Here is a 19,002-nt window from a genome sequence, read left to right as displayed (position 1 = left end):
AGGCTGTTAATCTGGATAAATGTGTCCATGTAAACGTAGCCACTGAGATATTGCAAGATTTTATGTGGAACCGTTTTTACAGTAACCTGAACAATTGAACAGACTATTATCCTTGACTTTTGATTTCAAACCTAGCAATCAATCAATTTGTTGTTTTAATGTCATAATACAATGAGACGCTAAAAGCTTTGTTCGGTTTTACAGACATAACGGCCCTCTGAGGGAAGCCGCAACTATGAGGTGGCCCTCCACAAAACTGATTTTGACACCCCGGCTCTACAGTATATAAACCGATTTCGTAGTCGTAGTGGTACACCCGTAATTAGAGCTTAACAATGCTGACTCTGTTTGACGAATATAAATGTCTACAGCAGTGAATGAGTTCAATGTATTATTGTACTGAACAAGTTCAATACAACTGAACTGTACTCAACAAATGGCCCATTTTGTCAGTCACTGATCTATATAACATGCAGCATTTCCCCACTGTGGATCCTCCCTTATCATGCACCAACACTGCATGCAGCGTCCTTAACTCACTGGCCTCAAACGCCCTTCCCCCAGGTAGTCCCCCCCTCCCCTTCACCATCCCTCCAGACAATTGCGGCGACCCCCTTTTCTTTTTGTGGCTCTGCTTGTTTAGAAATAAATCACATTCATACAACACCTGAGCTGGCGACGGCCGACGGAATCGGGGGCTGAGGAGGGGTCCCAGGTGGGCCCTGATTCAAATCAGCTCTTGCGGCGAAAACACACACACATATGCACACGCAGCAACCACAAAGGCTGCAGTCAATCATAGCCAAGTCCTGCATGGGTCACAGTGAATCCTTGGGCCGCTGTACACACTTTCACACACTTTCACACGCAAGCATGTTGGTCTTGTGTAGCTGTCCCTCAGCTTCATGAGCAGGCAAGACATTTCCACACAGGTGCTTTACTTGATTTGAGGCTTACTACCATCAGACAACGACAAAATGGAATAAAAAATGAATACAATATACAAGCTAATAAAATTGAGAGAAGCCTTCAATTATCCATTTCTGAACACAAAGAACAGAACCTCATTCAATCAAGGCTTCATCTTTGTGATTTCTGTTGCTAACGATCAAGATCAAACATAAACGGTGAACATCAATACATTTACATGGATCGGACGAGATGTCTAGCCGCATATGTAATGTAGTATGTAGCTGTTGACAGTTTCACTGGGTGACTGGCTGGCCATCTTGAAATTATGTGAACGGAGGGTGCAATTAGATTGGCCACTTGAATTTCTGCCTTGGCATATAGCTCAAGTAACGCACGCACTTTGACTTGTAATGTCAAACATGTTGGATGTTCGTCTCCAGACCTCGTGAGGTTGAAAACTTCCTCACACAGTGAGTGATTGGCTCGGAAAACCATCTCAAATGACTTTCTGCTGAACAGATTGCTCTTGTGTGCGGCAGGCTTTCACCTAATTCTGTATCACACTGCCTAAAAGGGTAATAAAGTTAATAAAGCTTTGTAAAGCTTGTTTCAAAGGACATGTTCATTTGTTAAAAACTAAATTGCTGGCAAAACAGAGCCAATCAGAGAAGAGGTAGCGATCATGTGATTGACTAGCTGAACAAAAGGCTCCAAGAGCAAGGAAGGAAGTTGAGCATTTGAAAAAAAGACATTCAAGGGCAATGTTGCTGCAGCTTTCCTGATGATGTCTTCCTTGAATTTTGGAGGGAAAATGCAATGACAGTCCCTCCAATTTACCAAACGTTTTGGGAAACGCCACCAAACTTTTGTTTGACAATGTCTGTAGTAGCTTCATAGTGTGGATGTCTAATCCAAACTAAAACAAACTTGCTGTCTGCAAACAAATGTTTGGAAATGTGTGCTAGCCCAAATTTTGTGTCCGTGTTCTTTTAGTTTCCCACTCAAAACTGGTCGCTTTGCCGCTGCCGTTCATTAACTGACAGCTCAGACATATCCCAGTTGGAATCAGGAGGCGGAGATTTTGCATTTGGATTTCTCTTGGTATCTCGTTCGGCAGGCGGGAAGGAAGTCGGCTCATCTGAAGTGGCGAGTGACATTTGTTGAAGATGTTCAGCCGCTCTTATCTCCCAGACAGCGCATCTTCTACCTGTCGTCGCTGGCAGTGTATTGTTTTGTTGAGTGGGGACGGTGCTTATATTTGCTTGAAAACAAGACTGAGTGACAAGGGGGACAAACATGCAGGTGCAACCACAAGGTCACACACATACAAATATAAATTGACAGTAAGTTAGGGTGACCAAAGGGTTTAACCGGGACAGTTCCGGTTTCCAGCCTTGTGTCCCGAGTCCTGGCGGATTTTGCCAGCCCCGTTGTTTTGTACCACTTTTACACAGGTCCCTTCCCGGCTTCCCTTTTTTTTTTTTGTCCAAGCAGCAAGCCAATCATTTGGGCCATGTGTATGTCAATCACACAGTTGTCATAGCGATTTATACGAAAAGTCAATTAAAAAGGAATTTAACAGTTAAATTCCTACCTATCTACTTTCACATTCACATTTCGTTGTCATTCTCATCCGCATCTAATTGCGAGCAGGCGTGTTTTCGTCATCCCGGAACTAGAACTACTTCGTCTTTCGGTGTCTGAGAATCATGGGAAATGAAGTCCTACTAGCCTAATGCAAGCTTATCTTTTCCTCCGGCATATATTCGGCGCGAGGTAAATGGCCAGGCAGCTTCCAACAGCTGACGGAGGGAAAAAAAAAGGTTGGATAATGGTGCGTACATTGACTTGTTTAGCACTGTTGAACTTTCAACCAAGATAACATTTAGCATTAGCTAAAGTAATAACATAACTACCGGTCACCAGATTGAATAGCGATTAAATTTGTTAGAAATAGTTCCCGGTGAGAACCTATTATATATTTGAATTTCAGCTAAATTGTATTGTCCAGGTTTTTAGTTTAGAAAATCTGGTCCCCGTACAGCAGGAGTGTCCAAATCTGGTCCTCATCACGTATGTTTTGGATGTCTCCATCCTCCAACACACCTGATTAGCTCAACAGAAAACTCTGCAGAAGCCTGATTGCAGAAGCCTGATAACGATCGTCATCATTTGAATCAGGTGTGTTGGAGGAGGGAGACATCTAAAACATGCAGGAGAGTGCCCCCGAGGACCATATTTGGATAACCCTGACCTACAGTCAGTGTCCTTGTAGACTGGAGGTTGGATATGAGTGAAGTTTGCAGTTTACACCTGAACGAAGTACACAAAGGTCTTATGCCTTAGGCCGATATCACAAATTGAGCCTTCAAGTGACCGTATATGTAAAATAGTTAACACGAACATCCAATTGTTTACTGTTCCTTCAATCTTGCATAGGCGACAAGATTCCGCTTCAGCCTCCAGGGCAGGATTACGGTGGGAAATACGGAAGATAAGAGCAGGGAAGCGGTGTGTGCGTGCATGCGCGAGCGTGTGCGCATTGGAGCCGGAGTGTGGACCGGCATGTGAATGAGCCTGACGGCGAGAATGAGGGATGAGGATGTTTCGCACAATGACTACAAATGCGGAGCCATTCATTATTGTTCTGCCTTGGCAGCGTGTTCGCCGAGTGGCGTTATTTGGACGAGGCCTCCCTCACCTGTCAAACACGACGTTAACACCACCACTTACCAAACACATCGACCACACTGACCTGATATTGTTCTCCACACACACACACAAAATGTCCTGGGTCAATTTTAAATCGGGCCAAGAATATCTTCAGAATGGCGGCACGGTGGTCGACTGGTTAGCACGTCCGCCTCACAGTTCAGAGGTCGTGGGTTCGATCCCGGCTCCGGCCTCCCTGTGTGGAGTTTGCATGTTCTCCCCGTGCCTGCGTGGGTTTCCTCCGGGTACTCCGGTTTCCTCCCACATTCCAAAAACATGCATGGTAAGTTGATTGGACTCTCTAAATTGCCCCTAGGTGTGATTGTGAGTGCGGATGTTTGTTTGTCTCTGTGTGCCCTGCGATTGGCTGGCAACCAATTCAGGGTGTCCCCCGCCTACTGCCCAAAGACAGCTGGGATAGGCTCCAGCACGCCCCGCGACCCTTGTGAGGAGAAGCGGTATGGATAATGAATGAATGAATATCTTCAGAATATAATGAACGCCATATTTCTGTCTGTCTATTTTATGGAATTAATCCTTAATTCAAGTTCCAGACAAAAGGCAAAGTGTAGTTCTTATGTTTTACGGCATTTGGTTTTGGGTTAAGAAAAAAAAAAAGTTTTGTATTGTGTTTTACGTATGACGTGAAAAAACACCAGCCATGTTGACCATTTTAATATTCGCCTATGACTTGAAGGACCAACAGGTGCATGTATCTGTGGGAACCTGTGCAAATGTGGTGAGAATGCAGACATGTTAAGGACTGTTTTAAGTTGCCCTTTGAACACTGTTAACGCCGTGCAATAAAAATGCACATTTACATGACTTGGACCATTTTAGTTAGTAAATGTGCATGTTTCCGGTAGAGAAAATGTGGCTTAATGGCAGATTAATGGCATGTACACTTTAACTGTTTCAATATTGCCACCATTACCAGCGTTTTCCTGGATTTACACACACCAGTAAATCTAAAATCCGTTTCAGTATACACGAGTTAAAGTTCACACTGAATAGCCTCACTGTATGCAAACCTTTTAGCATCTGCACCTAAGAATATATTTTTTTAATGTTTTAATTTTTGTGTCTTCTGGGTCAATTGAGGAAATGTCATCAAATTTCAGGGTATTGCTGTCAAATGTCAACACGTGCCAAATTTAACGCAACGGGTATTTAAGCGAAAGGAGATGTTAAGCGCGTCGGATATAACAGGGTTGCCCTGATGAAGGATTTCTTGCTCAACATACAGAGAACAATTTTAGTGTGATGGTAAATTTGAATGCAGCAAACGTCTGTTCAACTGTGTCCGTTCACGCCAAGGGAAAGAGTGAAGTGCAACGGAATGGGCGACGCTCGGCTCGAAATGGAGGAAGTAACTTCCTCAGTTCAAAAGCTATGAGCTGCGTGCCTCGTCACAGATTACCTGGAGAATGGATTCCGCGATAGGCCACCGTTACGTAACGCAATCAATTCACCACCAGATGGTTCTGGGCTCATGTGCATGGCCGTGCCGTTGACCTTCTGGGCCGCATCCCGTAAAAAGATCTTACGCTAGATTTGTTGCCTTTGTCACTTCCTATCATTGGCCTAATGTACTTTTCCCTTAGTTCTATGCCCGTGAAAAAAAAAAAAAATCATGCTGATCCACCGCATGGACAAGTCATGGGACACAATTTAGCCACAGAGGCTTGCTTCAATTGGGAACATGAAATTTGATAGGCATACTTAACATGACCTACAAAATGATCTCTACCAAATTCAAACCACATATGGGCAAAACTAAATTTTGTGAAAGTAAAAGCAATCGAGTGGTTTTAATTGGGTGTAGTTGGAGCATGGCAACACAAACTGTTTTGAAAAATCAGGTGCAGAAGCACGTTTCTTTGGGGAAAATGAAATTTGGTGGTAATGAGTAGACTAACAAAGCGGTCTTGTGTAACCAATCCTGAAAAGACAACAAGTCCGTCATGTTTAGGCGACCCTTGAAGCAATCATTATAGCTTAATTTTGGCCATTTCCAGGGGTCTGTCAAAGAGAAATTTGAACCACTTATACAAAAAAGATGGGCAAGACTAAATTGGCCAAAAATGTAGTTTTTGTTGTCGCGTGTGGTTGGAGCATGCTAGCCAAATTTGATGACTCTCCATGGAAGTCAATACGCTTTTCCCAGAGGGTTTTGCAGATGCATCTCCCAAAGACTAATTCACTGAACATGCAAATCAATGGTACAATTGTACAAAATAGTAGAAAAACGTAGTAGCAAGGCCTATCATGAGTGGACCCACAAAAAACGTCTCAAGAAGCCATGCATGAAAACACACAGGTAGTGGATCATTTCAATTTGAAGCTGCAATTTTAGGGTCCTTTTGTCTGTTCCCATGGGTCCTTCGAAGACAAATACGGACTGAAAATTTGGTCCAGTTTGCAATCAAATTTGAACCATGTACATTAGATGGATGGGCAACACCAAAATTTCAAGACCTTCTTTATTTTTGTCTTTGGCGTGGCTGGGGAGCTTGGCAGCCAATTTTGATGATTCATCGTAAAACACAAAACTCTTATAAAGTTAGCCACTATAAGATTTGGAAAAATCTGTCCCTGAAGCCTCTGGACATTCTACTCACACACGGTGCTATAAACATTTTATTTTGCTATCAGGATGCTAACTTTAAATGTGGTCCGACTTATAGCCTTATTGTCATAAGACTTATGACCCTAAACCCCAAGGGAGCATTCTTTAATAATTCAAGTGATTTACTAAGTGAGATGTCCAATAAAAGCAGGCGCTCATATTTCATCAGCTCTATTAAAGAGTCACATTTGGTTCCAGTGTCCAAGTCGAACTCTACACATATAACACATGCTTTGTAGTTTTTGCACTGGCAGGGTAAAAGTCAGTTTAATGTCTGCTCGGATTGATTGTGAGCTTTGTATACTCGCAAACGTCTCCTCTGGGTCGTTCCTTGATTAAATACCTTTACCATGGCCATGTGAAAAAGAGGCTTTCGGAGTCACGCATCCAGGAGGCCATCAATAAAGCACCGAGCTATTTTAGACCTGCCAATGATTCATGGCCAGTTGGTATGCTGAGATAAAACAGTTGAAACAAACCTCAAGAAAACTTGTATGCGTTAGGATGGGTGGCGTACAAGACCGTTTGAGGTGACGAGCCAATCAATTATCCAAGTAGAAATGGAAAACTATTGACAGCATTGACTTCTCTGAGATAACACTGATGACTTTGCATGACCAAGCCAAAGTCACACACAGCTCTCCAAAAGCCTGAAAAAGAGGCACCGAGTCAGAGCGTGACAAAGCCTGACAACACAGTGTTCAATAAATTAAGCACAAAATTCAACAGCATTGTGCCACACAAAAGCCTTAGAAAGAAGCACTGGGTGAGAAGCTGACATGGGTTTTCGACAAAGGCCTGAAAATGAAGCACAAAGTATGACAGTGGTGTGTTACACAAATCACAAAAAGCATCCCAGCAGTGCAATACACAAAATGAAGCAAAATCAAATGCCTGAAAATGAAGCAAAATCAGTTGCACAAAAGCTTGAAAAAAATGTCCAGCATTGTGTCAGCACTTTGCTACACATTCCTGAAAAATATGCACATTGTGAGAATATGTTTTAGGTTTGTCATTTGAGGCCTGAAAAAGAAGTGCAGAATGAGACGTGAATGAAAGCTTTATCATATACAAGTCTGAAAATGAATCACAGAGAGACGGCAAGATGATGTTTGACAGCAGTGTGCTACACAAGGCCTGAAAATGAAACACAACATGAGAGTATGCTACACAAACGCTTGAAAAATAAGCAAGGGTGAGGAAAGTGACAGTGGTGTTATTATGCAAAACTCTGAAAAAGACCTACAAAGTGAGAAGATGACAACGCATGAATGCCGTGTGCCACACAAAGATCTGAAAAGGAAGCACAAAATGAGGAAGTAAACCAAAAGTGCTGAAATGTCTTCCAACATTGTGAGATAGTTGGCATTGGGTCAACCTTGTTCATACGCCATACTTAATAGTAAGCAATGATTGCATTTACTTGAAATGAATTGGGCATTTTGTATTTGTACAAGTATTACAAACATCATTTGGCAGTCTGGCATAGAACATAATTCAATCCAAAAACATTTTTTATGGGGTTTTTGAAAGGACATTTGCATTGTTGTAGTGTCCTTGTGCTGTTCCTTGCTACACTGTAAGCAAACAATGACTGGAAGGTGACCAGACTCGGGCATGTGTTGTGATGGCATGGCATGGCGCCCCTGCAATGGCTGCATGGCACCAACTTCCACCTCCTCATCAATGACCACCCGACCACCTCGCCAAATTCAAATGGTCCCTCACTGTCCAAAACATGATTTTTCTTCCCTTTCAGCGGCTGATATTTTCACATGTTCGACAGCTCCCGGACGTCCATTTAACGCCTCCGTCGGCAAATAAATGATCTTTCTCTGACCGCGCTATGCTAATTATCGGGCCGAGACCAAAGATTATCGCCGGGCCAAAATGATGAATGTCTGCGAGTTGGAGCAGGTGGGCTTGCTCTTTCCCAGATAACCCCCTTTTTTTCGTTGGCGTGCAGGAAGAAAAGGAGAATGCCTCCTCCATCCTAATGGTCTTATCTAGATACACAGGAGGTGTTTGCCCGGCTCCGAGCTCTTGTAATGAGCAGACGGAGAAAGATGAAATAGTCAAATGAGACACGCAGCCCGCCCGCATTAGCATTTAGATAAGCAACGTCGTTGATACGTGGCGGTGAAATGCGGAAAGAGCTGTTTGGGCCTTTGGTGGGGAAACGTGTAAAAAGACAAATTCTTAAGTTTGCTTTTGACGTTCACGTCCACCGTGTCAAAGTGAAACAAGGAATGCTAATGCTAAAACCTTTGCAATGTGCATGTGTGTTCTTGTATACTTCAGTATCCTTGTAGCCAAGGTAGTGCTGAATTCATTTGGTAGTGTCTTTATTAATTTTTTTTTTTTTTTTATTATATGTAATGTTGATTAAAAAGCCTGAAAGAGGCATAGAGTGAAGAAGTGACAAAGGAAGACAGTCTCTGCGGAGCATGACAAAGTGAGACTATGCCATATAAAATGTTCAAAATAAAGCGCAAAGTTGGAGCATGAGAAGGTGTGACATCATATCCTAAGTAATGACAAATCCATGAATTGTGGGGACAAAAGAAATCCTTTTAAAAAGTGGCCTCCTGAACCCATCTCTTTGAATTCAACATCTACGCCACCCGCTGGGAGTCTCCTTATCCATCCTGCCTTCCATGTTGATATGTGGATAGCGGCATGCAGCTCAATTTACGTCTAATTAGGCGTCTGATGCGTGCTATTAAATACATTGCCGTGTTCCAATTAGAGAAGGATAGAGGGGGTGGCATGCATCATTTTAATGGATCTGCTCTTCCATCCCCACGTTACCAAACGGATCTTTTTCACTGGGGCGCACCCACTGACTTGTTTATGGGGTGGTATATGTGTGCGCGTGTGTCTGGGGACAGCAATGTGGAGCCTCATTATAACACACATACACACACACGTCTCCCATGGTGCCCGTTTATTTAGTTTATTGAATGATCATAAAATGTTATGTTATGATGCAAGTGTGACCCGTGCAAACGTGATTAAAAAGCCTTACACGGAGAGCAAAAGAATAAAATAAAAAAAAAATAGCAACACAATGAATTTACAAGGCAATAAGCGTTGCATTCATTAAGTATGAAGACCAATATTTCCTTAGTGGAGAGCAAGGTATTGTTTTGATGGTTTTCTTTTGGTCGGTTGGCTTGTTAGTAAGTACGGTTTTCCTAAAACGAGTTACATAGTATTCTCTACAGAGCTTGCAGCTGCTTTGAATTTTTCTAATTAGATTTACTGACATTCTATGTTATTATTTTTCTAACATGTAAGTAAAGTGGTGTCTTCTCTCGTCGGTTTGTCCTGATAACTGAACAATAGAAATGGACGGAAATAATCCACAAAGTAGAAGAAAAGGGAAGGGCCATTATTGCACTCAGCACATTTTTTTTAAAGCTTGTGTGCCAGTTATAATACTTTAAATCTCTCTTCTGCAAAATAATAAACGTGGATTTATTAATAAATTTATTGATTATTACCTTCTTTTTGGTCATACAAATAGGAGATAAACTGTTTGAAGATGCACACAATTTTGTGGCATGAGTGGAATGTCTTTGAGTCACTGAGGACTAGAGTTGGCAATGATGATCTGAAGATAATTATTTTCACAGAAATTACGATTATCTTCTGATTTTGGCTTGATTCTGATGAGATATAGAAATTCAATTACCACAACTCATCATCAGTTTCATAGGATGGATCCAAGTCAGTATCATCTAGTTTGTCTGAAATGAAAGAAACTGGAATTAGAAGAACAAAAAGTTCAACACTGGTCTGACTCCAAACATCGGTGACACAACTATGGTGGTGGGTGCATGAACGATTTGGGGTGTGGGCTGGTCTCCAGGTGACCACTTAACAGCACAGATGTGCCACGTTGAGACTGTAGTGCCACATTTAAAGGGACTGAAAGGATCTGCTTTGATTGATGCTTTGATGGTTGAAGTCACCTGTGACCACTCCCACAATGGTGCAGCCCTCCCTCTTAGAAATTTACACCAGTCACAAAAATAGAGCCCTGCATTTAGCACAATAGTGGTCGAATTCACTTTCAGGAGAGTTTTGGCATAATGCAAAGCCCAGTTTCAAGGTTGAAGCCCAGGGTTGTGTTGATGAATCAGGAAAAGTGCTAAAGAGGTCCCAGTATGTTCAAATTGGAATTGAATCTTGATTTAGCCCAATATGTATCCCTCTCTATTAATTTCTGTACTTAAACAGCACAAAATGGCATCACAGTAAATATCTGTGGCTAATATTAGTGCTAGTCAATGCATACTTTATGGCCAGCCAAATATCTTTGATTTTATCACAACCCCACAACACAATGAGCCAAATTAAAAAGATAGAAGGGAGTAGAAATCAAATCCTGTCCAAAGGAGAATCAAGTTGACATGGGCTCCAATCAGGCAGCTTTTGGCGCCTCCCCGGCCCCAGCAGTCAGACAATGTCAGGCGCTGGAGCCGATAAAGCTGACGTCGATCAATAACCATTTCTTCTCCTCACCCTTCATCTTCACTCCATCAAAGGGCGGCAGTTTCTTTCACAAGTGATTGTGCCGCAGATAAGTGCCCGTTGGCCGCCACTTCAATCTCCTTCCCGCTTGGCGTATGCCGGCGTTTAGCACTAACCCGTGCTCACCTCCATCAAGGAACCTTGATTACGTACTGTACATCTGCACGGAATCCAGGATCACGTGAGTGGTCTCGCCGTGGGCTAAACGTGTTTGCTGTTTCTTTGTTGTGGGTCACTTTGGAACAAGGAGACGAGTACATCTTTTTTGCATATACGTATGCATCATGCATATACAGCCTTGTATTTGATAAAAATCGTCATTGAATAATTAAATCGAATGTAAAGAATTAAACAGATTTCACATCATGATTTCATGCTTCAATAGACATTCTGCTGCTGAAAGACACCCAATTCAAAGATGGAAAACAGGCAGGATACTAGCGCTCGAGGGACAGGAGTGAAGGCACCTGGTCTGTGGGTGTTGCTACACTGTTTGTGTTCAAATAACAGTGTATAGGTTGTAACTACTGAAATATACTTGCTGGGTTTGTTAGCCTGTCAATGGTGATTTATATTATGTGTTAGCATTAAGATAGTGGACATTCATCAAACAAATCTTAATTTTTTCATTTAAAGCCAAAGTCAACCCAAACATGTTTGTTTGTTGGGCTGACCTGTTTTCCGAATCTGAGCCGTGGTTGGGCGTTGTGAGCAGTTGTGATGTCATTTTCAGTCGACAGAAGACAAAATGGCTGCCCCCGGAGATGGCTAAAAACGAGTGGGTTAACACTTATTCCACAAACGCAATATTTATCAGAATGTCCTGTTTCAACTACTGGGCTTGCATAGAACATATTCTTGAAAAAAAAAATAAAAAATACATTGACTTCACATTTAATAAAGGGCTTGAAGCAAGCCCAGCTATCTTCCCTGCTGCAAGTGACAGAATGCAAAGAATAGACATCATGAGCTTTTTCTGAGCACTCACTTTCGCAGGAGCCTTGGTTAGAAAAAAAAAACAAAAAATGTGAGAACGGAACAAAATCGTCCATTTTTACACTTTTGGAAATTAGCTTCCACCATTTAGAGGTGGACTGCCTGAAGCTTACTTGCATTTCAATTTGTGTTTGCAAGACAAAGCAAAAGATTTAACTAGCAACGCCTCGTAAGAAACTCTTAAGGTGGGACAGCCCAAGGTCAAGGTACTGCAGAAGGAAATTGCTGACCTAACAAGAAAAAAAATAGATTCAGTATCATAACTTGATAAATTTCATGTTTTATCACGATAAGTTATCATGTCAAAACATGACGGATTTGACTTCCGCAATCAGCAAAACAAAACGAAGCAATTCTTTCTTGTTGTGCGTTTGCTTTAAAGATCTTGGATCTTTTTAAACACCTGGCCTCGTTTTTTAAAATATGTTTTATTTAATTTTATGTACAGTATACATTATCGTAGAAGAGCTGCATAGTTGTGTAGCTTGCAAAAATGTTCCGCCAGTGATCTGAATCAAAGTCAATCTTATCATATTAGAACGTGATAACTTATTACATTTAAAACGTGGAATTTTATCACATTAAAACCTGATAACATATCACATTATAAGGTGAATCCTATCACGTTTAATCATGATTACGTGTCACCTTAAACCGTGAAATTTATGATGTTATGCGATATTTATTCATCCCAACATACACACACGCAAACACTGATGTGACAGCAATATGTAAGGTGCAATTGTATTATATGTATAAGCTCTGGTCAAAATTTAGATAAAGCATCGTACGTGTGCATGGAAAATGAATAATAAGTAAGCACTACGTGGAATGTTATGTTTTGTCTAACAGTGGCACCACCAATTGATGATTGACTTGTTGACCTTCCAGGGATTGAAGGAACAAAATGGCCAAATAAGTGGCCTTTTCATCTTTTCATGTAGTACTTGTTGTAATATTTTCCAACCAAATTTATTGATCTCCTCCCGATGGATGTTTTATTAATGTACAAACGAGTCCCCTGACTATGAATTGAGCAACTGATTGGAAGCTGCTGGATCAATATCTACTTGGTTCTGGAGCATTGTTGTCCCAGAGGAGAAGTGCATGTCGAGGACTTGTGCTGCGCATTCCTCCTGGAAAGAACCATGCCACGACAATGTTCCACTCAAAAATCGGGCATAAAACAAAAGATAATGTTCAGTTTTGGATTCATTTCATTGCAGTTTACATTAGGGCATCGCACCCAGCATTGTTCCATATATTTTGAAACGTTTTCCGGTGTTAATGAATTGTCTTCTCTGTGATTAGCAATTGTCAAAGAAAGTGATTACTACCTAGCAAGTACAGTATACCCAAGCCAATAATCTACTAAATAAAATACAGTAAAACACACAGTAGTTTAAATAAAAGATTGAAGTCAAACTGTGCAAAAATATGAATACTATCAAATAAAATTCAATACAATTAGAATCCATTAAAATGAGAGATATTGTACTCTTTAAAAGAAACCTATATCGCTATTTTTAGGCTTACTATTATTCATACAAATCTTATTGCAATAATATTTTGGGTGTTAAAAAAGATGGTATTCATGATTTATATTTAGTAGTATTCTTTTAGCAATATGAAAAGAAAGATAAATTAGGAAAAATAACTTTAAATAAGTTGTTTGTGGAAAATCTATTTCTACTATATCTACTAAATCTATTTCTAAAATAAGTGTGATTCGTAACAATATACTATCTATTCAACACATTTTTTTCTGGCTGAAGAAAATGAAAACATCGAGATGTAACAAAATGATAATACGAATTGGTACAAAATGAAGAGAGGAATTGAAATGAAATTTGTTTTACTGCCAAAATAAAGTGCATCACAATTTTTTTGCTGATCACCTAAAATACAAATAACAATGTTATTATTAAATCTATAGTTAAATTAGGAAGTACAATAATATAATGATAATTAAATATAAATAATGAAAGGATTTTATTCATTAAAAAATACCAATTTAATGATATTTCAGCTTTTAAAGAACAATTTTATCCCTAACAATCTATTTATAATAATAATTTTCTGGCCAAATAGTGTTACGGAAAAAAAAACCTGTCGTCTTTCTTCCTTTTTTGAAATTCCTTTATTCCTTTATTTACAAGCGTTGCTTTCAGGAAGAGTGACGCTTCCTTTATATCGGCACCCAGCCAACACATTATTCTCGCTCGCACTGTGCGGCACACAACATCTTGCGCACTCGAGGTCTCCTTGGCTACCGAAATAGGAATTGGGGAGGGGGTGCGGATGGGGGTCCTTCAGCTCAGAGCGAGGGAAGTTCATGCCTTAGATTACAATTGCCCTCGCTCCTGTCAAAAAACAAATTAATTCATAAAAAGTAGCTACTTGTGGCTTGATGCAAATTTTTTTGGACAAGCTTAATAATTTCTACATGGCACTAACTTCCAATATGAGAAGCTATTAGCTATGTGGGTGGAGGGGGGTGATTGGTTGTTGGGCTCCAATCCTTTATACCTGGTGATGCAACCCTGAAAACAATCAATCAACAATCATTTTCAGTAGGGCCCAACCGATTAATCGGCTGGCTGATATTAGCTGTTTGAAAATCGGCCTCTTTTTCTGCAGATTTTACATACAACATAAGACGAAGATAATGCATTACTAACTGACAAAAAAAGGCAAAAAAAAAAAAATCCGATTTTTGCAGATTTTTCTCTGTTAAAGTTAAACAAATGAAAATGTTAAACTGTGTTTGACCTGCAATTCATATTTTTGTTGTAAGCGTTAAGGGATCTATAAGTTAATTTATTCATTCATTATATATATTTTTTTAAATGAAAAGGCCTATTAATCTGTTATCAGAATTGTATTCTACCAAATACTGGATACTAGTTTTCAGTTTGAGTCAGCAGTATCCCATCAAGTTTTTCCACCATATCATTCACAAAATGTTATACAATCCTCCTGTTGTTACTTCCTGTCGGGAGGAGGTCATGCTGGCTATTTCAAACTAGTCCACCTCATTTCCCGCTCGACCTTTCTGTTCTTGAACAGGACTGCGACATCTCCCGTCTGTGGCTCGATGCTGAAATAATAGTTGCTTGCTTGGCTGTTTGCTCATTAAATGAAAATTAAATAAGGCCTGCTGTTACAAATGATGGACATTATCCAGGCAAATTGATTCTCGTCTTCTATAAAAATAACTTGTTTTCATTTCAATTAAAGTTCTGCAGGGATTATTTTTCTTGATACTTGCAAACTTCAGATGAGGCCAAATTGCTTTTAGTTTGAAACGCAGCACCGAATGGCAGAGAAACACTTGGCAGCGCTTCAGGTTTTCTTTTGTCATTTTGTGGCCTGGTTGATGATTGGGTCCTACTTCTGACACCATTTGGGATAGCAATATTTTCTATATTATTGTGATACACAATGTGAAACACCAAGAGTTGATTTTTGGTTATTTTAAATGAGGACCGCGACCCCAACCTACTCATAAGTTAACGTCTAACCAGAAGAGACCACCTTTGATTGCAAGTCAGTGAACAAAAGTGAGTCCGACTTTATTTAAATGGGAGTTTATCAGCCGAAGGCGCCACCGCTGGCCGCTTATTTCTCACAGAAATTACAGTTGACATGTTTGGAGCATGCTTGGGAACTCACAGAAGTGTCTTTTCGACTCGGTCTGAAGGGCCAGTCACAGGTTTTTCCCCTCAAACGTCATTGTCAGTGTCTTCCTTCAAATGTTTGTATGGTATACTGGTGAAGATGCATGTCTTGTCCTTATTCATAGTGCGAGGCATCCATTGTGAACATCTGCTTTTGTTTTCTGACCATCTGTTCTTAACACACACTACTCCTAAGTATTCCTGCAAGGTATTGTAACCCAAACAAAACGAAAAAGCAGACATTTCCTTGTTGTTAGCAGGCGTCTGTGAAGTGTATGTCACAATGCAGACAACAGCTTGTGAACGTAAAGTAAACAAACAAATAAAATCAAAGCTGCGGGCGGCCATTAATGGACCCTCAAACCCCAATGCCCGTCAGACCAAATCAGCTAAATCAGAGCACTGGGATTGGAGGCCTTGCATCTATACACTTGTGACAGCAGGGAGCGCCTATAAATGTCGTCAGGGTGGCATCTTTATCCGACAAAAGTTCGGTTAAGCCTTTGGGGAAGCCATTTGGGGGATTCCACTGTCCACCGACATGCAATGATACAGACTCAAATTCCTCATAGTTTAATGTCGTCGATCCATCTAGTATGCATGGTGTTGTTTTTTTTTGTCTTTTTGGCGGGCTTCCTTATCATGCCTACCTAATATCATGTTGCGAAGTGGAGTTGTTTTCAGGGTCAATTATTATTATTTTTTAAAAATGTCTCCATCCACATTCAAAGACGAAGACTTTTAACCAAAATTGCGGACCTATGTTTTATCGTGCATGGGTGATCTTTTTTTGTGGGTCTAGTCATGACAAGACATGACTGCCAAATTTAATATTGCTGGGTGGGGCTGATTTTAGGTGCTGGAATTTTTAAATTGGCTCCATCCGCATGTAATTTGGTCATTGTGTGTGCATGTAGTTACCAAAACTGAAGTGTTTCGCATTAAACTAAATTAAATAATTTCTTTTAGAACATTCTTAAGACATGTTTGTGTGTATACTCATTGTCGACAGGCTGACAAAATTTTAAGTTGCAAGGCAGAACTAATTCGACATCGGAATTTGCCAAATTTGCTGCAGCCACACACAATGACCAAAATATAAATGTTTCATTTCAAACCAAAGTAGCTGAACTTCTGTGTCTTTTAGAGCATGGGTTTTTGAGAGTTTTTGTGGGTCTACTCATGATAGACATGTCTACCAAATTTCACATTGTTAGGTGGGACTGATTTACGGGGCTGAAATTTTAAAATGTGCTCCATCCGTACGCAATGACTAAACCTTACATTTTGCTTGAAAAAAAAAATGGCTGACCTTCTGTGTCTTTTAGAACATGGGTCCTTTGGACTTTTTTTAGGAATCGATTCATGATAGTAAATTACTCAATTTCATGATCTTAGGTGGAATTGGTTTCAGGGGCTGAGTTTTTCAAATTTGCTCCATCCACATGCAATGGCCAGCTCAATGTTTTGCTTCGCAAACGTGTGTGTATCTCTTTGCGTATGGGTGCCTGAGACTTTTTGTGGATCTACTCAAGACAGAAAGGCCTACAAATTGTCATGTTGCTGAGTTAAACTCATTTGAGGGGACTAAGTTTTAAAACATTCTGGGATGCCTTAATGTGATCATTTTGGGGGTTTATGTATACAAAAGTGTAAAAGTATCATGTGACTTTCCTCTGCAGAAGATTAAGTGGAGTGTCACTCAAGATGCTGATGAAGATGCATACATTGTCACCTTCTGTGTTTAGGGAGCGCTTGGGTTTTGTTTGGCTGATTGATGCCTGACCTTCCTGCGCATGCTGAGCTTTGATGTGATGAACAAGTTGCACATGATCCTTGGGCCTTGTCATGGTGGTGCATACTTATCACTATCAACAGCTGACGCTTCATTTTCCCCACTACTGCCTCAGCTGAATGTCAATGACGTTTTTCAAAAATATTTGATTATATGTGTGACTGAAACCTTCCTCGCTGACTTGAAGCCATACCCCATGTTTAAAACCAAACGCCTAGGGTGAACTTTTTCATGACGTACAATTTGTTTGCAAATGCCTGCCATGTCCTGATTCATGCCTGATGACAGATCTAACTCAAAGCCGTCCTCTGAATTGGCACACCTCGCAGTCAAGTGTGTGTGGTGACCAGTGGCTCATTTGAATAGCACAGGACAACCCCCACAAAACAAGAGGATGAAAAGGTTAAGCCAGGTTGGCTTCAAACCCAAAATATGGTGTGAAACAAAAACAACCTGATATTGAAACCCTACCCGTGTTCAGAAAGGGTTGCCCTTGTTTTTGTTTTAAGCAATGTTTTGAAATGAGTGGTTCAGGTCCAACACCCTAATTTGAAAACCCTAACCCTTTCTTGTCAGCCCCCATTTAAAAGCGTTGCTAGCTTGAACTGCTGAGCGATAATTTCTTAACAGTTAGCTTGTGCAGCAATAGCCTTTCACTATCTTCGTGATATCAGATAGTAAAATCAGATCATTAGCACACCCCGCAGTAGATGGACTTGGCGTGAGCAGTGGCTAAGCTGCATGAGAAAGGACAGCACCCACCCCAAAACACAAGATGAAAACTACGCTGTAACTCGTAATCATCAGGCCATTTTTGAAGTACACTTGCATCTGTTTGAATTGGTAGACAAATGACTGAACGCCCACCCATTATTTGTGATTAAAGAAGAATTGAAATTCCATACGTACATGGACATTTATAAATTCCATCATGCCCTTGAATCAATTCAACTAGTCCAATTTGGCCGTTCAGAAGTGAGCCTTTTTGCACCATACTGGGATTTCTCATGTATTTTGATGAGGACTATAGTGAATGCTTCTTGGAAGCCCCCCACTTAAAGCCCCCCCCCCCCACCCCCACCCCCCAATGACTGCAGAGGCAGAAGTGTTGGGGAAGCTTCTTCTTCTTTTCCCTGCTTGCTTTCTCCTCGTCCCCGGGTGCATTTTAACAGGCTTGTCTGCAATGGCCACAGGGGGGAAGAGGGGTCAAGTCTACGGGGAACGCCAATCTCTCTTCCGTTCCCGGCTCAAACTCATCATTCGCAACACGGGCACACATACGCACACACACACACACACACACTCACGTGCGGACCATTTAAAACCCTCATCTGCAGTGACCGGGAAGGACTTCCAACAATATTTGATGATAAATGGAGTTGAATTTCTGTGGAATATTTCTACTGGCTGATGTTAAATTTCTATTATTTAAGGTGCTGATTATGATTAATGGCATACTGGTGAGGGGAGTAATCACATTAATGATATGATAATGAATTGCATGTGGCATTTGCATATTCTCTTCAACGTTTATGTACACAGTAGTTCATTCCCTTTAACTGTTGAATGGCAGTCAAGTGTAGTGTACTTAATATGGTGACAAGACAAACCTTCAAAAAAAAAGCACTCAATTTGAAAAGTAACACTCTCTATGGACTCTGTTATATACTACTACTGCTGCTGCCTTTATTATTATTATTATTATTATTATTGCAAAAAAAAAACCATCTGACATCAAG

The sequence above is a fragment of the Filicampus tigris genome, chromosome 7 (genome assembly GCF_054856515.1).
Source record: "Filicampus tigris isolate MCC_2025a chromosome 7, RoL_Ftig_1.0, whole genome shotgun sequence".
Classification (NCBI taxonomy): Eukaryota; Metazoa; Chordata; class Actinopteri; order Syngnathiformes; family Syngnathidae; genus Filicampus; species Filicampus tigris.
Note: the sequence above shows the minus strand (reverse complement) of the source record.